Consider the following 14,591-nt stretch of genomic DNA (forward strand, 5'->3'; position numbering starts at 1 on the left):
TCCCCTATCTAGTTTCAATTACATATAAAAGCAACCAACTTTTATCAGGGTTTGAACCTCAAAAAATTCGACTTCGAAAATCAGATGTTTAACACCTGATTTGAGACGATGAGTTAACAAATATATTAGCTCATGAGCTACGTGTAGAAAGAGTATTGAGGAATCAAAATTCCGTCTACTTGCAACATCATCTGATGCGAGTAATAAACAGTAAAATTAGTCACAAATAATTATCGCGAAGACGAATAAAAAAGTTTCGAAGTCATTATTTTAAAAAGTTTTATTTTAAGACTTCGTTCGGTGTTTCGTTACGAAAGACAAAATTTCAAATTAACCAATTTTATTTAATTAATCATTAAATGATTCTATTATAATTTAACATTCCTGTTTTTGGAAGCATTATTACTATCCTTAAAATAAAATATATGTCTGAGTCAGAAATAGATTGCAATACGTTAGTTGACATAAAAGAGGATTTTTAATCTGTACTTTGGACGATATGTATGTTATAAACATTTTATTCTAAAAAAAATTAATTCAATTCCTAAGAATTTGCTACTACTACTAATATTTTATGTATATAAAATTTTTACATTCCAATTTAGCGTTATAGCAGAGCTTAGCTGTGGAAGGGAAGTTATTTTAATTGGTCCAATTTGAAAATTTTCTTGCTAAATATTCTTTAAAATTCATTTCCCTCCAATTCAAATCAATTTTTTACCTTAAATTTAATTGGTCAGCTAATTCCTTGAGCTATAAATGGTGCCGGTTTCTTAAAAGGAAAGTAAACAAAATGTTTTAGGCTAAGTTTTAGTTTATTTATTACATTTGATATTTAATATAATGTTTACCTATTATGTAAGGTTACACTGTAATTTTACATTTAATTATTTTTTAAATAATAAAACACATTATTATAGTAACTGATCTAAGTTAATCTTAGATCAGTTATAGTGTAATGTTTATTCAATAAAGCTAAGGCAGAACAATATACTTTTAAGTAACTGGCTACTAGAAGAATAAGATGCGGCCAGAATAATGAAGTCTACCGTAATATCATGAGTGAACACTCAGTCTTGCTCGAAATTTGATGACAAACAGAATGTGATTGTAACCTGGAGATTTTTTTAGATTTTTTTAGACCTCTTGAAATATAATAAATATATATATATATATTTGTACGTTCATCGAGGTTATAATATATTAGATTTCTATAAAACGTTTTTCTGAAGTAGCACAACCGTACATTGCGAATAAAAAAACCATTTAGTACATTTAAGTAGTTTTCTGGCATCAGGAAGAACCCAATCATATTAACACCATCTGAACTTTAATACAATTTTTTTCCTACAAAAATGAAGATTTACGAAAAAATTAAATGGTTTAGGGAAGGAAAATTACCATTTTTGAGAACCTGTATATAAAACAAAATTTATATAAGTGAAGATATTTAAAAATTTTATTAACCCATAAGAATGAATGAATAAATAAATCGTTCTTCTTTTCGGTTCTTGAATATATATTGTAGAAATCCTTACACACACACACACACACACACACACATATATATATATATATTCACTAATGAAATAAAAATAAAAAATATGAAAACATAAGATAAAAATAAATTTGTTTAGTTCAAGTAAAATTATTTAAATAAAACAAATGAAATATTTTTAAGAAAAATACGGTAAATACAAAAATTACTACAAAATAATTCGCAGTTCAGATACCAAAATTGAAAACTATTTTGAATAGATATTTATGTACACGTTGATTGGGATGCACATAAATCGTGTTTTTATTTAATATTACAAAATTCATCGAAAGTATAATATTTTTTCCGTAAAATAAACTTTGCTTAGTTATTTAGGTATTTATATAAGTTAGTTGAAACATTTTTTAAATGGCTTAGCAATTTATCAAAAATAGCAATCGTAGCAAAATAAGCCACTCTCTCTAAATATTGTGCTGAATTATACGAAAACAATTCCTTTGTCTGCTTTGGTCGTGAAGGTTATCATTTTTTAAGAATATATGATAATTTTTTTAAGCTAAGAAATTACGTTCTGATTATGAACACAAGGAATACTTAACATGTTTAATTTTCTATATATAAATTTAAATTATTTATACGCGTGTATATATATATATATATATATATATATATATATATATATATCAGCGATATTATCAGATAATAAACTAACAACTCATTTATATTTCTTAAAAACTCATTCTGACCTTTTGAAGGATCCCCAAGAGATAAACATTTATACGAAAGAGATACTTTACAGGAAAATATATGTAGACATAATAAATAATGATTTTTATAATGATGCCATGTTATGAATGCTCGAGAAGTAAACGCAAAAGTTTTATCCACATTTAAAAATGTCCAAATGCTTTTTAATATAATTATCTTAAGAAATAGATACAGTTGTATCGTCTGCGTAAAGAACTACAATAAATCGTTCAAGATTTTTAAGCTAAGTCATTAGTGAACAGTAAAAAAAATGAGAGAGAATGAAAAGTTTCTGAGGCACTCAGCGTGCTGTATCTTGAAACGAGGACCTAGATTTATACGTGTATTCTTATCAGAAGATGTAATTTCAACTGCTCTTACGTTTGGTAAGGTGGGATTTTTTCATAGTAATCAGCTCCTCTGATACCTTTTCCACAAAACTTTGTCATCATTAAAAAAATATGGAAATAATTTGAATGTTTTCCTTAGATCACTGAAAGTTAAAAATGGGATATTTTTATTATTTATGGAGTTAGAAATATTTTTCAAAATCTGTGGAAGGGCTGTGTTAATATTTTTCCTTAATCCACGGTATAAGTTTTTTAATACCGTGTGCATTTTAAGAGAAGTTAGTAATCCATTTTTTATCATTTTTTTCAGATACTTTAGAAGATATGCGCAATAAATAAATCGGCATACAGTTTTATAGTACGGAACAGTTTTATAGTTTTAAAGTACGGAACCGTTCTTTAGGAGAGGAATATCAACAGAAATCTTAAAATGATTCAACTTTTACAGTAATTAATAGATTTCGATTCTAGTTTTTCTATTGCTGAATTATTTATTTGTTTTATCCATTTTCCATGAAGAAACAATAATGCTGCAGTTACAATAAAATTATGTTTACAGTATTGAATATAAATATTATCCACTGTCATATAAAATCAGTAAATATTAACTTTTTAACTTTAAATTAATTATCATGAACTTGTCATGAACTTCAGCTTAATTGCTTTATGTAATATTATTTTCAAGTATAGGAGGCCTGTTACAATTTGTAATTGATCCATCCACTGAACGAAGCTTTAAAAAAATTAATGAATAACGAAATCAGTAATTGTGTAAATACATATTTGACACATATTTTTAAGCAGGAGAATAATTGTTTTATTATTAATATGACTATAAGTTTTTATCGATACTGCCCGTTCATTTTTTCAAGTAGTCGAATGAAAAAAAAGGATTTATCAGTTACTTAGTGGGAATTTCCTTAAAAAAAGAAAATTTGATAGAAAAATCGAAGTCGACCTGTGGTCTCAAAGATTAAAAAAGAAGATTATACCAAAACGAAAGATCACCTATAAGAAACGAAGTAAATTCTATTTTAAATTTGTTTTCTTAAACAAATAAATATTATCTACTTCATTATTACAGAAAAATTATATTAATTTTATAGTGAAATTTTCCTAGTCACCATTCAATTATAGACGATCAAACGCTTTGTCAGGGACATGATCCATCATCAGTTTATGATTGCAGGAGAATTATCTCTAACAACACTACATAATTATGAAAAAACTGATTAGAAATCTGTATTAGAAAAGAGGGGATTCAAGAATAAATAAAAACAGAAACGTATATGGAGAGTATTACTATATTTTTCTTAAATTGAAAGAAAACCCGGAAAGGGTTTTAGTACCTTCGAATGAGTATGAAAACATTTCGCTACACTAAGTCAAAAAAAAAAAAAATGGTGCAATTTTATTGGTGGCCAGTTTTACCCGAAGAAAGACTAGTAATTACATTGTAGTACGTTCCTTTTTGACGTTATCAGTATATGTGTTTTTTTCATGTATTGTTAAGTATTGTCTTAATAATACATAAATACACTCATTAAAAGTGCGATTAATAGATCTTGCATCAGATGAATAAATACGCTTCATTAGGCATTCATGAAATTAGTTTTATTCAGATATATATATATTTTTGTTTTTTTCAAATTAATTAAGAGAACAGATTTTCGAAACAAATTAATTTTATGAGTTACCATATAGTGCAGTATTGATTACCATATAGTCATTGGGATTAACAGGTTAAACAATAGCCCCTGAAGTATCATCAAGATTATTAGTTATAACATTGGACCGACAATTTTTTGTAGTCGGAAATATTTTTTATGTGCGGAAAATTTAACTCGTCATCCATATCATATATCATATATCATCATATTTTTTGTCTCTTCTTTTTCTCACGCTAGATATATCTTTTCTGTTGCTCAGTTTCAATCATTTAATTTTTTAATGTATGTATTGCCATTACGTATGCTGTTTTACAGAGTACTTGCTCTTTGACTGTTGGTTGTAAGCGTTGAGTTACTTGTAACAGCACAAAGGCAATAGTGTCGATACTGCATGATGTCTCACATTCGTTTTCAACAAGTTCATCATAATGTTTTTCGTCTACATCACCTTACATCATCTACTTCTTTTGGTACTGAAATAAGCGATGGAACGGATCTGTAGATTCATCATCAGTAATATTTAGTTTTTACGCTGGAGAAGCGTGGCTTAACTATGTCTGTTAAAAATACAGAAGTTTTAAACGGGCAATTTAAGTGTTCCAATCTCGCTAGCAGCGTCTCCTCTTTTTAGTAATTTAATATTAGGTATTTTTTTTTCAAATTAATCATATATATATATATATTTCTAGGTTTACTTTAGTTTTATTTCTGTCGAATTAAATAAACAATTTACAAAATTACTAACGAGATCGTGTTTATTATTTTTGAAAATATTCGCAATAACAAAAAAAAAAAAAAAAACAATAATAAATTTTGAATTTTTTTTTAATAATGGAAAAATGAATATTCATAATCCAAAATTCCTAACAACTAATTTTTATTTTCAGATATCTGGCAACTAGATCATCGTTTAAGACACTGGCGTTTAGTTTTGGAATTGTCCACAAAACAGAGGAGTGAATAATGAAAGAAAGAAACAATTAAACGCATATGGGAAGAATTATATGCTGCGTACCTGCCAGCGTTAATTGAGTATGATTTTGAAAATGTTGCTCAAGAATACTTTGAAATGTGGAACTTTGCTCATTAGATGGAAGGTATGTGTGTAAAACGTGGTAGAGGACAAATGGGGAGTTAAGCGCAATTTCAAGGTCATTCGACGCTGCCGGGTGAGATGTGGCAGGTGTGAACCCCTGGTGCCAGGCTAGATGAGGCAATGTGAGCACCTCGTACGAGTTACTGGGAGGCCCGTGTGAGATTATAGCATTAATTTAATATTTATTTGTTATATTATTAACAAATGAGATCTTGTTTTTTTTTTTTTTAAATCGGTTATTAAATAGTCGAGTTATAGGAGAATTAGTTGATGTGAATTTTGTGTCATTATTATTAGTTCTATTATTTTGGAAAAAAATATTACGTCTTTTGATACTAGAATTAACAAGTCTTGTTTCATGTGATGTTTTGTTATTTTTTTATTAATGCAAATGTAATTAAAACTGAACAACTCGCTAGTAATTTGCGATTTGTTGTCTGATTTCCTGACATGGTTCAACAGTGTTATAGAAAATATTAAATTGATTGAGATTGAATTTGTTTAACTTTCACCATTATATCAATTAATCTATTCTACCAAATTAATTATGATTGTTCAACAATGAATATATTCTATTTTATATGTTTTTTTTTTTATTTATAAGTAATTACTGGCATCGCAGGAAACAACTTTTTTTTAGATGTCATGTATTTTGTTAATTATTAATTTAACGATGATGGAAAGATCTAGAAATATCGTGATCGTTCAGCTAGATTTTATTCACTAACTAGATAAAATTCTCTAAGTATATGTTTTTAAATTACCTCCAATTACTTTTAAAGTTGAGATAATAAAGGATGAGAGGGGAGTAATATGACTCAAGCCGAAACTAATCAAAATGAATTCAGGGGTGGTCAAGAAGGATATTGCCGTTGAAATCTGAAAACCGAAATTTTTCGCGAACACAATACTGCTTTTACTTCGAACAAGAAAGAAAAATGGGAAGATCTCTCATGGTTACATGCGTTACGTGTCTACAATTTTTTTTTATTAACTTTTATTCAACTGTTAACTTAACTCATGCTTTATTTCTTGTATCGGAACGTATATCAAATTGAAACTATCCCTTAAACGAACAAGATCACATTTCACGAAAGAAAAAACTCTATTTTGCCTAGAGACAACGCACCGATTCTCTCTTTTGCCTAAGGGAGGGGGAGTGCAATAATGCTAATAAATTGGTCCGTATCGCCCGTAAACACTAGACTTAACGCAACTGAGGTTTTTTTTATGTTTCTTAATACGGAAAATAAGATTACTCGATATATTATTCACAAAATATCTACCAGTATTTTTAAAGATTTAATTAAATCACATTGTAAGGGTAGGAAAAGAAAAATGTTAGCTACTTTGAACTGTGAGTTTGACTTGGAAGACGGTAATTACAAAAAAAAAAAAAATGATTTAAGGAAAACTTGCGTATTTATCAAACACCTCACGAAAAAAAAATAATTTCAATTTAATCAAGATGATGGTGGTGTTGTAGGATTAATTATAATTTTTGTAGTAATTAGAAAACTAAAATTCTCTGTGTTATTTTGAATGAAGCAAGAAGAAAGATATACATACATACACACACACACACACACACACACACATACATTTTCTATAAATATGATGTAGTTCTTTAGCGATCAAATTACAACAATGTTTATATTGAATGAAATTGCAACGTATGAAATATCAGTTATCTACTGTGAAAAACAAATATAAAATAATTACACAAGTCTACATGTAAATTAAAACATACAACTGATGACAAACAGAAATGTGCTAAACTCTCTCTCTCTCTCTGTGTGTGTATGTGTTCGTAAACATTAAGCATTAAGACATTGTTTATATGATGTCCGTTTATAAAATATCGAGGTGTGTGTCTGTTAAGAGATTCCCACGATCGACAGTAAAATTATTTTACTGCAGTTTTATATAATAGAATTATCTAACAAATTTATTTGCAATAAAAATTATTTCTTTAAATTTTATAGTTTGGAAAAATTATCAAAAGATTTTTACAAAATAATTTTATTATCACATATCGATAAATAAACAATTTTATTTTGAAAGGTACAAACAATACATTGTGTGTGTGTGTGTGTGTGTGTGTGTGTGTGTGCATTTAAATATGTGTCTATTGTATAATATTTAGTTGACACTGTTGCTTAAATGGAGAATAATTGAATTAATTAACTCTTCAGAAAACAGATTCTTTACTTACAGAAACCGGAATGTATTTGCTAGTAACGATGTCGGATATAACTTCGGTTACACTTGGACAATCTAAGTGATTCTCTAACGTAAATTTTATGAAGATAAATCTATTATTAGCTATGCAGTAGGGTTTAAGCTGAAATAACTTTTTTCGTTTAATATTATTCTGGATCGTAAAGAAATTATGTTATAGGAAGAAATAGCTGTATGGTTCCCATTAATAATTTGTTTTAAATAAATTGAATTTTAGTTCGTTATCTCATTATCAAAGCCAGGTAAACATTTTCTATTTATCGAAGATTAAATAAATTGTATTGTAAACGACATAACGTATCTTAACAAAATTCAAGATGAGATATTGAGACTCCTTACATATTTCTAGAAGAGTATTTTTTGACAAAGAAATTCACTTTTAATATTTAGTAAAAGAAAACCGATTTGTTTATTATTAGAAAGATCAAGTGTTAGTTTTACGACGAACTATTGTAGCGCCATTTTCGTGTTGTAATATTTGAAGTTACCAACCTAGTAGGCATTCTGTAGTTGAAAACTGCACGATTCATGACCGTGAAATTAAAATGATGTGAGTTTTCAATTATCAGAACCGGTCAGTCAATTTAAAATATATCGGTGATTGAATAGAGACTTCTGTTTCACGTTTATTGTAAGTACTGGAGCGACATCACACTTCGTAGTAAATCTATTTTGTATAATAACCAAAAAAAGCGACTCAGTTTTGAGAGTGTACGCTGTTTAGAATACATCTAAACAGATTCATGTGCTTCGCTGTGGCACATTGTGGTTGCAAGGATGAGAAATGAGAAACAAAACAAAGCATACGTTTCATAGAAGTTTAATTTTGCAATACATGTGGGTATACCATATTTTTTGTTTTTCCATTGTCTGCGTAGATATAAAGGCTGTCTGGTTGCTGACTCGGGAACACGCAACATACAGTTGCCCATGTGAGAAGCAATCCGCATCTAAATCTAAATCACACTATACTAAAGATTGACCTTGAGCTTTATTGATTGTGATTGCAAATACCAATCGAATTGGGAATTGCAATCTTTTAAATTAAAATAGTGTATCGGTCGGGATTATGGGTATTCGAAGAATGAGGACATCTTCACCTTTGAAAGACACCGTTAAAATCGTTGCTTCCACTAGGTTATTCATCAATTTCTTAACTGCAAGTCACGTGCCGTTGCAGAGTTTTGGCTGATTAATATTCCGCAACAGGATAATTGTCATTTTTTTATCGAACCGTTGCTAGAATCAATCTAATGAGGAATGTTTTCCCAGTTCCTCCTGGCGCATCGAAGAAGAAGCTCCCCCAACTCCGTCATTTATCATTTGCATTATGCGATCATAAATGCCTTTCTGTTCACGCGTTAATTTGGGAATGTTTGATTGGACAAATAACTGAAGATCACCAATGTTGTAACTCTGTTCACGGCGTAAATCCACATCAAATGAAGCAATCGCAGCTCGGGTGGTTGCTGGCATTCCCAATTGACTAAGAGCTTTATTTGCAATAGCTAAGCACTTGTCTTCAATATTTATCAATGCTTCGTTGTAAATGCCTTCTGTAAATTCCATGGTCATATTGGCATTTTCTAGGCGTACTCTATGCAAAATATCCTCAACCATATGCGATCGATATCTTTCCCATAACTCTGTGGGAGATGAAGGGAAGCAAGCGATCAATATAATTGCGAATAATGCGCGAATTTGGTTTGGATGTGCAGTGTTGCACGCGTCATTAATACATATATCCCACTGTTGGTCGTTTTCTAATAAATTCAGAGCTTGGTGAAAGGCGCAACTCAATCACGACACGATCACACAAAAGTACCTCAATTAAAGTGAATATTTAATTCAGATTGTATAATAATCTGAATCAGATGCAAGTGGATACGATTTTTTTTTTTTTTTTGTTAATAAACAATGTAATTCGGAACAGGTATTGTTTCACAAGTGATTGCGGTTGTCGTTAGGTAGTATGGCGAGTGTTCCCCTCGCTTCCGGCAGATAGCGCAGTTACTGGTTCACAGCTGACCGTTAAAAAAAACTGTTTTCTCGCGGTCGCGGGTATGTTACTGATGCGAAAAATAAATTAAAAAAATCTTTGATGCGGGTTATATATCGTGCTGAAATTTGTGCTCAATCGGTGTAGAACATTTTGAGTTTTTGAAGAGTACACAAACCAACTTAACATTTTTATATAAAAAGATTTGTGGGCTGCGAAAAAAAGCTTTTAAGTCGTGTGAAAAACACATCAATTTAAATGCTTACAAAAGCAGAATAGTGCTTACAAATTACAGAATAATCAAACGGCGTTGATTTCAGATGTTAATAAACTGCTAACGTAAGAAGAAGTTGTGCTGCTTCAGTGTACAACGTGATTCTGGAGTATGAATCTACTAATGAATTACGGTCTCCAAAGAAAACAAAACACCGCCGGTCAATTGAGAAAAAGGTGAGATTTTGATAAAAACGCGATTCGTAAAAAAATTACCCGAATTTGAATTATTTAGAAATAGTTTAGCTGTGGTGTATTACGTCCTTTGGAAGCGAATTCGGTTATTATCTTCGACAACGCTTCTTATCATTAAACGAAAAGAATTCCAGCCGTGTTATAGAAAAACAATGGTATCAAAATGTGGCTTAGTTCAAAAGGAATAAAGGAATTTTTGAAGAGGTTTAAGTTAATGTTCAATCATTGCAAAAGGTTTCGCGTATTAAAAGTAATTATAGTCCATATAAAATTGGTTTGACACACAACGCCATATTGGTAAGTCGTGTTTTTATTCGGCTCCTAACGAATATGTTTGCCGGCCTCCGTGGCGCGAGTGGTAACGTCTCGCACTTTATTCCGGTGGTTCCGAGTTGGAATACCGGTCAGTTATCGCATTTTCATATGCTATAAATCATACATATCATCATCTGAAGCAATGCATAACAGTGGTTTCGGAGAGTAGAAAAAAAAACAAAAAAAAGAATACTTAGTTGTGTGGTTTCAGTGTTACTATTTGTGAATATTGTTCTTTGCTTTTACATAGCAAAGAACGGTAAATGATCAAAAATCGATTGTTTGGTCATATATATGTAAAAAAATAACCTAACAAAGGATTTACGGTCTTTATGTAGGGATATTATTTTCTGTGTATTTGGTTATTTCGACTTTTTTTGTTTGCATAGTCTTAAGTCTATCTGGGCTATAAGAAAGTTGGGTGTTTTAATTTATTTACTGTAAGTCATCCTCGGTGGCTTTTCTTTTAGCTTTGGTGTATTTTTTTTTTATTTTTATAAAATACAGATGTTTTAGCTGTTAAATATAATTCAAAGAAACTTATTACTTAATCAGTTGTGATTTTGTTTACATTGGCAACGGCCATACGGGCTCTTTGTGATTGGTCGTTGTGTTTGACAGCGGCCATCTTGCATTGATCTGATTGGTTTTCCTTTGTTTACATTTCCATCTAATTTATTAACCTCTTATTTATTAAAAAACTGTGCAAATTAAAAATAGATAGATAGATTTATTAAAAATAGATGAAAACAATCTTTGATGCGGGTTATATATCGTGCTAAAATTTGAGCTCAATCGGTGTTGAAAATTTTGAGTTTTTGAAGCCGTACACAAACGAACTTAACATTTTTATATATATAGATATATAAAACAGTGTATATATTTAAATTTTCTTCGTTCATAATTTTTCATAGTAATTTAAATTATTTCAAGGGACTGAAAGTAAATGTGACCCATAAAATATTAACCTCAAGTTTCAGCTTTTCTTCTGGAAGGTTCCTGATTAAAATCGCAGCATTTTTCTCGCTGTAAAAAATTTGAATAATTATGTTTAATTAAATGTATATGTTTACGCCGTTTGCGTAAAGTCATTTTATTCCAATGAACTCATGGTTATGGTAGAGTCTTGTAGTTTACAGGCTTGGTAATTTATTTTGCATTTTTGTACGGCTTATCTACGTGTATTTTTAAATAGGTTGTTTGGGTTTGTTTTCGATGTCATTTCTCTCAGTCTCCAGTTTGACTTGCTGATTGCATCATCGTATTGGTGTCAACGTATTTCATATCTCGCATTATTTATTGCTATTTAGTCTTAATATATATATTTTTTCTTAAGTGTTTTTTACTCTCAACCAATTTCAATATTGTCATAGTTCCTAGAAGTCTATTTCTTTTTATCTGCCCTGATGTCATTTCTTCAACTTGCGTATTCAGAAATTTATTTTATCTGTCTTATGTAATTCTTTAGTGGTCTGCTTGCTAGTAAATTATTTTTGTTATGTCTTCGTTCCCGAATTCCGCACGTTTTCTCTAATCGTTCTCATACTAACACTAAGACACTACTCTTGTTGTCAACAAACACACACTCTCTCTGTCCATTGCTTCGTTCCATTCCTCTTCTTCTCACCACGCCAGCATTGGTCATTCTAGTCCTAACTTTCACGCTGTGCGGTTCCGCAACGCTGATCCTTCCAGCCTTGGATGGATCAGCTTGCAATTGTCTCTCTTAAATAATTGTTTAAATATTTTCATCGCATTCATACTCGCATAAATGTTGCGGTATTTCTCTGTCGAAATATTCTCTAGCTCTACTCGGCAGTGTCTCGTAACTTCACCGATCTCTATGTTTGGTTTTGCCTCGCTTCTTTGTCAAGTTTAATCTGCAAATTCTGTATATTACGTCTATGTTGAAAGTGCTTCAATTACTACAAACTGCCAATTTTATCGACGCCGAATCTTCTCTCGCTGCTGATTATATTTTCATCGATGCAGAATCTCCAAACTCGTTGCTACATATGTGAGATGCTACGTATTATTCTACCTCTAAACCACGTCTCACCCCTGCATTCCTGATACACCACTGCAGACTACGCCCAGGATTGCTGTATGTATTCATTTACCTTCATTCACGAGTTCGTCTCTTGCTAATATTTGTGTGGTTGAGGCAAGTTCAATTTTCATTATTTATTTCATTAAAATTTTTGGAACATTCAGTTAATCGTACATTATCTCTTCTCTTAAATTAATCTAAAGAAAATTACTCCTGATGTGAAGTTATGTTTTAGGACTTCTTTGTAATTTTATATTTCAAGAAACCTTACTACTAAAATGAACTCTCTTTATATGTTTATTTATTTCAATTTGATTATTGTAATTAATTCCTTTTGTACTAGAATATTATTGTGACCTTTTTTCTACACTAAACTAGAATTGCTAGTTTTAATTATTTAATGCTAAGTTTGATGATGTTCATAAATTAGAAAAGGCCAGTGGCAATTAAGATTTACTGTAATTAATTTTTCTATGTTAATGACATTTGTTCATTGCTGATTTTTTCAATATTACAGCATATGTCAGTAATGCAATAGTTTTCCAGTCATACTATGTTTTTTATGCTATGTTTTTCTAAGTTTATAATTGTAAATAAGTTGTTTTATGTTCTCTTGTTTTCAGTCTTTGTTAAATTGTAGATTTTCAAAATATGTATTTGAAAAATGTATATTCATTTATTTTCTCATTTAATATCACTATTGATATGTTGATTCAGCTGATATTTATTAAGTATCATTAAGTTTTGTTAATTTCATAATTTATTTTTATTTTTTAAGGTTTAACTTAATTTAACTTAAGTTCATTTGTTTTCTTTCCAAATAAAGTCCAATTTCTTTTGGCAAATACGAGCTGTGTTTTCTTTTATTTTTGTTAACTTTCCCCAGCAGTATATTTAACGATATTATTAGGTAGATTTTTTAAGAAAGATATTTATAATAATGGGTACCATGATTCGACCTTACGAAAAATTTCAACATATCTTCGCGTTTCACATCCCCAAACCCCAAAACCACCGTCCGTCCGTTCAAAGGTTTATATATATAATCTATATATATATATATATATATATATATATATATATATATATATATATATAAATTAATGTTTGTCTGTATGTCTCTTATACCTTTCTAAACCGTTAATCCTATAGCGATAAAACTTTGGGGAATGGTTGAACGCATGCCAGGGACGGTTTCTAAATTAGTTTGGACTCGCTAGGTGGCACTGGCGTCGAGATATTTCGAAAAATGTATTTATTTTCCGATTTGCCTCATATTCAGAATACATGGAAAGAATTATCTCTGCAAAAAAATTAACCCGCTAGATGGCGCTGGGGTTAAGGTATTTAGAAAAATTATATTTATGGACCGATTTGGTTCAATTTCAGAATATGATATTAGTAATGTGAAAAGAAATAATTTTTGCAAACTGTACACCCGCTAGGTGGGACTGGTGTCGAGATATTTACGATACAAATATACAAACAGACTTTTTTATTCTATATATAACATGTATGTGTGTCCGCTAAAGACCAAGAAACTAATTGACCGGTTTACGCGGGGGTAAATGGAAACTGGGAAGGAGAATAAGTGAAGATCAGTTTTTTATCAAAATCTCAATTGTGATCATTTAAATTCTCTCTTCTCTCTATATATATATATATATAGCAATAGTGAAGCATTGCTGAGTCTGCTAGTACATTTCATTTTCTTGTGGTCACGATAACTGTCGTAAGTTTGCAGCAGTCACTTTCAAATAGATACATACAGTATAACGACCCAAAATCGGATCATGGAGGTGGAAATGGGAAGGCTTTTGGTCGATCGTATGAAGTAGAATGTTCACGTATAATATGTAACAATCAAAAAATACATTATTCATACTTAGGTTTTACGGTTTTTTTCTCCGTAATGAAATAATTTTTTCTCACACATACCTTTTAGATATTTTATATACAAGCATCATATAATTATTGTCAATTTTCATTAACCTTATTTATGTATAATAACCTGATAATTGCAAGGTATCTCTTACTATTTTATAATGTTTAGCTATAAATTCTATTCCACATACACACACAAATATTTAACTTACTGATAAGTCGATCATTAGAATCTTTTAACAGATACCTCCTGCAAGATTGCATTATCAAATT

Source organism: Lycorma delicatula, chromosome 1 (assembly GCF_047948215.1).
Source record: "Lycorma delicatula isolate Av1 chromosome 1, ASM4794821v1, whole genome shotgun sequence".
NCBI classification, from domain to species: Eukaryota; Metazoa; Arthropoda; class Insecta; order Hemiptera; family Fulgoridae; genus Lycorma; species Lycorma delicatula.